Below are 9,871 nucleotides of genomic sequence, written 5' to 3'. Positions count from 1 at the left end.
TGAACATTTTTGTTCCATTAATCCATTTTGGTATTTATTCTAAGGATACAAATTATTAATAGGTTTGTTTCCTTCGTGAATGTCTTTCTTATAGTTTCGAAATTCTTGGTGAGCATCCTACTGTTTACGTACTATTTATTTCCATCTAACATGGTATAGACACGCATTGGCCTCCGACTGCTGACATTTCGGGGCCACGAATGCCAGTTGCTTAAATTCCAGAAATACTTTGACTCTTCCTTGCTTCCGGCATTTTCCATCCCCTGCCGCTCCTTTTGTGGTTTTCCCCCTTGGGCTTATGCAACTGAACTGCTCACGTTTTCGTGAATTGATTTGCGAGCGTTTTTGCGGTGAAGTCGGGAGTTCACTAGTCGGTGGTGGCATTGGGGGTCACAGGTCACCCCTTTGGTCTTTTCGTAGTCTTTTGGCTCCTCATTCATAATGAATAATTTCCGCACGAATTGAATTCAATGGGCAAATGGTTTTGCCGGCTTGTGCCGTTCCTGCCTAATGGCCATTATTATTATTAGGATTATTATGATTACGATTACAACCGAGCATATTATCGTACACTTCTCTGCTTCCTTTTTTCCCCTTTCAATAGTTCTTCATCACGGTTTTTCGTAGTTTGGCTTCCATTTCATTAGATTGACGTTCGTTGGCAAAAACTCCATTTATTGTTAGTTAATTCATGATTTATGGCGTTTTTAATTATTGCGTAAAGTACTGAAGAAAGAAAAAATATCGGGCTTGGTCTATATAATTTGATTAATGGATGAGCGGTATTCCAGTTTTATTGAGTTCAAGACAACTACGATTCCATTTAATACAAGTGCTTCCAGTATTCGAGGCTCTTTAAAAATCATATAAATTTAACTATGTCTGCAACGTTTATTGAAATGACACTTAAATTCGTAAAAATTGTAATATCCCACTATTGCTAAAGCATTTTATTTAAAGCAATTTCGCAAACAATATTTTTATTAATTGGCTAATAAAAGCGATTCCAAAAATCAACCGAAAGAAAAAACCGAAATCATTGACTACCATATTAAATTAAAATGCGTAAAGCGGTGAACAAAGCAAAAAAAAAAAACGATTGAAAACCAAATGGGAATTATCAAAAAGGCAAAGTCCGAACCAAAAGCTTTTATGTACTATATGAAAATCTTGTTGCAAAAACAACCCACAAAAGTAAACAAACGATATAGCACACATACATGGAAGCATTAAGCCAACTGCAATCAAATTTGGCCAACAAAAACTTGGGCAATAATAACTGCATTTCGCCATTGAATGTTATTGCATTAGTTTGTCGGCAAAAAAGGAAGAAAAACCAACAACAGGATACGCCGAGAATGTGGAAAATCACATTCAAGCGAAAACTTTTTACTAAATGACACTATGGCATAACAATTGCATTATCCGCTTTGATCTTTGATTGGGTTTTCTTCTATTTTGCGGCTGCCGCTATATGTTCCATTTTGTTATCGAAATCAAATTAAATTCCTATTAGGCAATAGTGACATCAGATTAATTTAATTTAGTTTTTCTAATTAAACAAACAAATTCTTAAGAACTTGATTATACTTATTTAAATGAAAACAGAAAAAATAATTTTCCATTAAAAGTTTGATGATCCAAATTATAAACTGTTTACCACCGACATTAAATAGTAAAATAATTAAAGTTGAAAAAGTTATTCAATTTTTAAACTAGAATCGAACAAAATCCTGAGTCAATCTTTGCATAATTTTGGTTCGTCTGATTCGTTTGTTTGGTTTTGGCTTTGATTTTACTTCTATCCGTTCTAATTCTTTCTTTCTTCTTTTTTTTTATGGCGAACTGCAATGCTAACCATGATGACGATGGTAACCGAATTCCGGCCACGAAGTGACAAACGCATTGAGCAAATACATTTGTTGGCCAACAAAAATGTTTGACACGAATTGAATAGCTCCTTCTCTCGAAATATCCTGCTCCCAAGCATGCGCATTATAGCATTTTTCAAAAGTAGAACACGAGAGAAATACTTCATTTCACCATGGAAAATCAACAAGTGGTTGCCGGTTTGCAAGAAAATCATTTGGAGCCATGGGGAAATGTTGGGGAAATAATTATAGCACTGCTTGTTCGCTTAAGGGGAAGTGCCTTATTGAGGGGAGTGTGTTGAGTACTTCCTTGCCGACGCGGAAACTGACTAGGAATGGTCATATTAGTAAGCAGTGTTTTTATAGAACTTAAGATAAACTTACTTATCACCATATTTGTAAGTATCTTGCAGTTTCATTCATTATGTGTCTAAAGGGTCCAGGCAACGAGGTTGTGTGTAGCCGGGGGTGCTAAGGAAACACACTTTATATGAACCCTTCCATCCATCTGTCCAAAATGTCCGTCAATCAGTCCATGAGATTTTAGGAGCATAAGACATAGGGTGCTGCTACCCTTTAAACTCTCTAGTTTGTCTAGATCTTGCTCGAACTTTCCTAGGTCTAAGTAATATGGAACTTGACTATGTAACCTCTTGCCTTTTTTTCATTTACAACGGTGGTAAAGTAAATAAATTTTCAATAATTTTAACTGTAGAGTTGTCACTTCTGAGATATATAATTCTACAAGTAGTTATCCGACGTCCTGATCTAGCAATTTCCTTCCACGAGTCAAAAAAACAATCTGAGCCCCAGACACGTGAAGGTGTCGTAACCTCCAGGTCGCAAGTCACGTGAAAAATAAATCGTAAAAAGAGCAATGCGAAGCCCTTTGTGAGTGCCATGTAGTCAGGAGTTAAAGCTGCTGCGTGCAAAAGTTTTGCGAAATGTAGCGCATATAATTGCGTAAGATGAGCATGAAAGCGGAAAACTTGTTGCATACTGCAAGGCGTTTGTGGCTAACGGATTGCGTGTCAAGTTTGTGCGGCTATATGTGTGTTGGTCGGGTATGTTCTGGGACATTCTCGGTATTATAACGTTTTACGAGCTAATGCGAAATCCGAGGAACCCTTTTAAGGCGAAGCCATTTTATGATACGTTTAGCTCCTTACGTAATAAAATATGAGCTCGAATAAATACTTAACGGGGTGTGGGGATCGTTATTTAACTTAACGTGTGCATAACTAAGTCACTTCGTATTTTGATAATTATTTCTCCCATTAAATACAATTATATGTTCATTTAAATTAAGACAACTGTACAACTGTAATTAACATAAAAATACAATGTATATATCTTAATAAGTGAACGCCACTGAGTGAAAACATATTGTTTGCACTCACTATACTCCAGACATATGTATGGCCAGAGAAAAGCGGAAGAGATATGCAAATCTACTTGTTTATAGGGCAACAATTTCTAAACTAATTTAATACGGCCTGCCCAAAAGTTGCACTCCCCCCTCCCTGCATCATAAAATATATGCAAAATGGAAGGAAAACAAAACAGAACTGCAAACTAACCAAACGGAAACATAAACCCAGGCCCAGAAACTTTTGTCATCATATTGTTGTGACCATAAATGAGTGAAATGTTCAAACAGGCATTTTCTCAATTCCTAGTCATACCAAAATCTGACCAAAGTATGATCAATAAACCCAAGAGCGTGTAGCCAAAATGGCAAATAATTAGGAAACTCAGGCCCAGAGGAAAATTTGGGTAGCTCATGTAAGCATGTGCGTGCTTTTCATTGCCCCACAAATATTGCCAAAATGCATGGGATACATCTCAAATTGAGCACATTATCATTGCCTCCGCATTGAGTAAATATTTATGCTTTGGTACCTGACTTAATTGACGACAATATTGCCAGTAAAGTCTGGTAATTCGCACACTAAATAAATATTTATAAATAATTAGGCAACGACAAAAGTAGTTGGGCAATAAGTGCTGTGTGTTGTCTTGGAAGTCATTACTAATGCTCTAAATAAATTTACATAAAATCATTAGATTCTGTTATCTAGTATTTTATATTCAAGCCGAAATGAAACTAAAATCAAGTTGGCATGCTTATATCAAGTAGGTAAAAATCCACGTTGGCTTGAATCGTGACGAAATAGAGCTACCTTCATAATTTTAGCATTTGAACTGGCATTTGCATTAAGTGCTTTTTCATCCCGGAAGTGGATGAACTTTGAACCCAAATTGTATGATATGTGAGACTTCAAGTTAAAACAGTTGTAAGTGCATCCTAAGTGGCAACAATTGTACTTACTTGAACATCTGTCAGGTCAGTATTCCGGACTCAGGAAGCTCTTCATAAATTCCAAACAATTGTTGGCGTCTTGGTCGAATGCGAACAAAGGGCAGCCATTATCATTGTTTGTGTCTGAGTGCTTAGATAAAGCAGGGTCAATGGCCATCAGGCCAAGTTGGTCGAACTTTACATGTTTCACTGCAGCCGTACATCATAATTACCCAAATGCTGCTACTGCAGTCATAGAACTCTCGGCTGGTTGAGTGCAAATCAAATCACAAATCAAAGTGCCCAAAAACCCCAACATACAAATTTAGTTTCGGGGAAAATGAGATGATGATGACCCGAGCATGGAAATGGACAACAAGGATGGTGACCAAAACCCAAATACGAACTGAATGAACCGGCGACATGTTTGTAATTAGTACTTCGCCATTGGCGCTCTGATGGAATGTGTCCCATGTCCTTTGGACATTACAAAATTTGAAGAGAGTTCGACTCCACACGTCTTTCACTGCTGGGAGGCGAAATATGTGGGGGTTGCCTTACTGCAGTTGTGTGGCAAAACATCAAAATTAGTTGAAAATTTCGCACATTCCGGTCAACAGCCAGAAAATGGCTTTGCACCACTTAGAATCGCACGAATGTAAATCAGAGAGTATGCCTACATTATTGAAGCGGGTTAGAAAAGTTACATTTTGGCTTCTGTGAAAGATTGATGGAATGACCCAAAAGCTTGTTTAGGTTAAGTTAATTAAAGAGAGAGATAATGTGCCGCCGAATGTCCTTAATAATTCAAAATTTATTAAATCATTTGATAAAATATCGAAATATAGCTCTTGTTCATATACACTCGGATTCGGTTAAGAATAATTTTTGAATTCCACGCCGAACAAAATGTTGCTTCAAATTTATTACCTCCATTCAGAGAAATTACATCACTCGGCTATCAAAAATTCAGCTCGGAAAAAATTGAATTTGCCTTTACCTTTGATTTCGTATGAATCAAGCAGTCAAATAAATTTAAGTTGACTGCCAAAAATCTCTTTCCTTGCAGCTTTTAAACCAACTCACGTGCCGTGGAAAAATGAATTTGCAAGCGAATGAAAGAAGTTGGAAGACCCACTGGGAAAATCGCAAAAGGAATTCATTTAAATCCAGTCAACAAGTGCGTAGAACTCCCTTTGCCAATGAAAAGAGAATTAATGCAATGCATGGAAATAAATTAACATAAATCACACTGAAAGTGCATTAAGGACGATTGAGTCTCGCCATCAACTATCGAAGGGCACAAACTCGATTATCTGCACTTTACAAGAAATCAAATTCATCCAAAGATAAGAAATTGATTTATCAGCGAAGGAAGTCAATCAGCAGAAAATGCCGGGAATGTGATAAACAGTCTATAGATTCAGTTCAGATGCACTTATTCTCAGATTTGCTTCCTTAAAATTATAGTGAAGACGCGTTTATGCCATGCTTTCTTGTTTTTCATTTTAATAATCGAAAATATACACAGTCAATAGAGATTTTTGTTCATTTGGAATTCAAAATTATTCTATTGAATAGCTTAAATTCGATTGCAACCTATATATTTACTTAAAAAATCATTTATTCCCATTTCTAAATGGTTGGAGCAAACCAATTCCATGCAAAGTTCATGCACATCCACATTGAAATGCAATCATTTCGCAATGAAAATAGCTCATCAAGAAAAAGTATGAGTACCGGGTATCTAATGGCCGTAAAACTAACTTTCCAGCGAGTGTTGGCTTTTTAGTTACAATCCCAGCCACCGCCGGCTTAAAACTTTGCATCATTCTTTTTCATTTCGCATGAGTACATAGATGAATGAAATGAATGGATTGTTGTGCCGGCTTCTGTCGTTTGGCTGAGTGCCTGCTTTTGCCATAGCTTTAGTTCCTGGTTGAGCAGGTCCTGGTTTTTTCCTGCATGCCCTGGATGTTGCCAAGTAGTCAAGCAGTCAGTTGGCGGCCTGTTAAAGCGGATTTGTGCTACTCTTGGCTCCGATGTCATGCACTCTGCACCACCAGCCTCCAGTTTTCAGTTTTCAGGATACTGCAGCCGGAATGGTCGCCCCGGTGGCGTCAACAGCTTACATTATTTATTTTGTTTTATTTTTCATCTCTTTCCAGTCTGGCATGGCACATGGATTTGCGGGCGGAGACTGGGACCCCGAATGATGATAGATCAAGTATTTATAGAATGTCGTTTTGCATTTCTCTTTCTATTGATTTTTGTTTAAGGCTTCGCTTTTATTCAAGTGCTGAAAGTGATTTGCTTGTTCCTTACCGATTTGTTAAATATATTTTATCTTCAATATTTTGCCAACGTTAACTAAAGTTCATACTGCACACAGCCATTTCTGTTTAATCGCAGAGCAAAGGGATTTTCGCGTAGGTCCTTGAGCGGAAATGGAACCTCTGTTCGAATGTTGCCGGCAATGATTAGCCGAAATCCCATGCAGTGGAAGTTTGCTTGGTGCCATTGGGACAGTCGCAATTATTGGCGATTCCGCAGCTTCCACTTCCTGCTTTCCCCGGCAGCAGCTACTTATTAGATATTCAATCCGCTCAAATGTTTTTAAGTTGTACAAAATAGCTCGCAGAAGCAAAAAAAAAGTTTCTTACTTAGAAGAAGTATACCACGCAAAGAATTTTTACTAAAAGCTTAAAAAATATCAGCAAGGATAATGTTTTCTGGCCAATAACCAAACTGCATGGCAGGGGCTTGCAGAAAATTAACGCAGGGGCACGAGGGAATCCCGTTTAATAAAGGACGCACAGATATAAGCTTAAGCCGCCTTTTCTGAAGTATCCTGCGTGGCTTGCCACCCGTCGTTGTGTCGACATTTTGAAAGCATTTTCCAAGTTCCCATTCTGATGGAACGTGAAGTTCTATTCGATGTTCTTTACTTGCTTGTACAGTCGCTCTTTTGTTATTTTTTTTCTTGACTGTCAAGCAGGATATTACACCTCGGATTTTGGCGCTGTCTTTCACTTTCGCCTGCTGTGACATATTTCTATGGCCATTTCCCCTTCCTCTTCCTGCTGCGAGAGCAGACAGACACATTTTTTTTGGCTCATTCCTTTGTTTTTTCTGTATTTTTTGTTTTAATCTTATAAGCAATGTCAGCGTGTGCTCATGCCACAAATTGTTGCATATATCATCCCAGGGCGCTTTATTGTTTTAATATGTTAAATCGTAAGTTTTGCGGAATTTACATTCCTTAATATGTGTAAGTTATGAGAGCATTTTGTATGAAATGCAAAGTATCTAATAAGAATTCTAGTCAAAAAAAGTCTTTTAAGGATGGAGATTTTCCAGATTTAAGAATAATCATTATTTTTACCACTGATGTTTAAATAATAAGTGTATACATATTTCTGCGTCTTTTATCGAGAAGTTCTTCTAATTGGCATTCCTTTGGTGGCGTACACCTAATTTTCATACATTTATCAACACTTTTTGTGGTCCTCTGGCAAATGTAATTTATATTTCTGAGCGAGTCTGTCTGCCCTTTTTTTTGTTTGCTCATCCCTGCGAAATTTCGCTTGATTTTTTCACCGTACATCCGGCGGGTAAATAAGTATTTGCACCGCAGCCCACAACCAAATTAGCCGTTTTCTAATGAAACACAAGGATTCGTTTGGGTTGTGTGTGAGCTCCTGGGTCTATCTGCACTGATAAAAGTACAAAAGATAATGCCGGGGGCAAGTCTTCTTCTGCCCATACTCCCACAGATATCATACACACATAACTCACCGTTGATTTTGGAGCACACTTTGCCCCCTTTGGGGGCTTTCCTTTTTTTCTTCTCTGTTTTTGTTTGGATTTAACCCACGCTCCGTTTGTAGTTATGTTCTACGTGTGGTTAATCGCAAATGAGCAGCGCTATTCCTTGTAACCATAATGAGGCCAATTAGGCTTGAGGCAAAAACTAAATGCTGTGTGCAGTTTGTGTAATGGGCCGCCTAACAATGCGTAGACCCTGCGTATGTATAACTCCCACTTTGCGCCCCTTTTGGCTCAATTACGGATGTGGCAAACGGCTTTACATCTCTTTCAAGCGATATTCCGACGCCCTATAGCTTTAAGTCGCTCCTTGTCAGTCATTCGGTGCTTGGATTGTGATGATGTTTTGCAGACTTTGTGGCGGCTGCAACTGCAATTGCCCCAGCGCCATTTTATGACTCCATTTGCATTGGAAGTTTGCTCCAAGTGAATGCAATTCGAGTTTTCCAATTTCTTTTTACACTTTATGTTTCACCAAACTTATTTCGACAGTGGTCCTTATAATGCTGGTAATTTGGTTTATATTTGCTATCGTAGTTATTTTCGTTTATTTCTCATAATTATGTTACATTACTAAAGATATAAAAGTCTGGGGATTTACTGGTCATCTGAGAGTATTAAAACTCGAAACCAATTTACTTCTAAAAAAAAAAAAAACAATAGAGAACGTTATAGAAGAGTGGCTCGACTATCAGACTCCCGTTACTCAGTTAGTGGGAGGGCAAATCAAAATTTTTCATATTTGTTTGACAAATTGACAGAAATTAGCACAAAAATTATTAAATTATTATACGGTTGCAGTTACGAGCGTATCTTGTATACCAAGTAACGTGTATAATTAAAAATTATGAAATAATTTAAATTATTAATATTTAAATGCTATTCGTAGGAAAAGTAAGCCAGGTCGACCAAGAAACTTAAAGATGCTTTCACGTTAAAGTTTCCAGAATTGAATAATAACTAATTTCAGTTGATCCTGATTATTGAAGAACACCATGAGAGACATTCAGTAAAAAGAATCGTTTTAAGCTCGACTTAAAGTTAGTTCCTGTCCACAACATGCGGCCACTTACGTGATAAAAGATTTCCACACATACACAGTGACAATGCATTTGCTGGATAGATATTTGCACGGAAATCGCCAGAGAGCATGTGAAATATTTATGGAGGGGCATTGTGAATGTCATGATGATTAGTTGCATATTCTCTTAACCCACCAATGCCAACGGAGCTGGCTGTGTGCCCGATTTGGACCAGGCAAATATTTAATTTAAGAACATTTTCTTGCGTTATCCTCGAACATGGGACGTGGGCCACAGCGTGGCGTGTCCTTTTACTATCCTGTCCAGTGCTGTCCTGTCCCGTCCAGTCCTTGCAAATCTCAGTTGGATTCCACCCACTCTTGGGCAACACCCCCTCTTCCTTTGCCGAGCTCTTCCTCCTTCGATTGCAGCTGAGGCTCAGTCATACTCGTATTAGCCCAAGTCAAACAATGGCATTGGCAAACCGAAGAACAGCGCCAAATTGCAACGTGCAGAAGCCAGTGGAAAGCATAGAAAGAAGCGGGAAAATTGGGGAAAACACAGGGCCTGGCCAAGTGGCGTTAAGAAAATGCACCAGACAGAAAATCGATGGCAATATTCTAGCTACTTTCGACTGGTGCTGCTGCTGCTGCTTCTGCTGCTTCTCCTGCTGTTGTTCCCGGGCTTATTTGTTTATTTTTTATTGTTCCTTGTGGGGGAGGCACTCTAAATCCTTTGTGTGGCAGATTAACACGTGCGCGCTCTCGGGACTTTTTGAAAAAGTAGAAAAGTCAGAAGGTCACTTTCAAGTTGCTTTCACAGCCAGAGATATATTTAAATTAGTTTGT

This window comes from Drosophila simulans, chromosome 2L (assembly GCF_016746395.2).
Source record: "Drosophila simulans strain w501 chromosome 2L, Prin_Dsim_3.1, whole genome shotgun sequence".
In the NCBI taxonomy this organism is placed as follows: domain Eukaryota; kingdom Metazoa; phylum Arthropoda; class Insecta; order Diptera; family Drosophilidae; genus Drosophila; species Drosophila simulans.
This window is presented reverse-complemented; position numbering follows the sequence as displayed.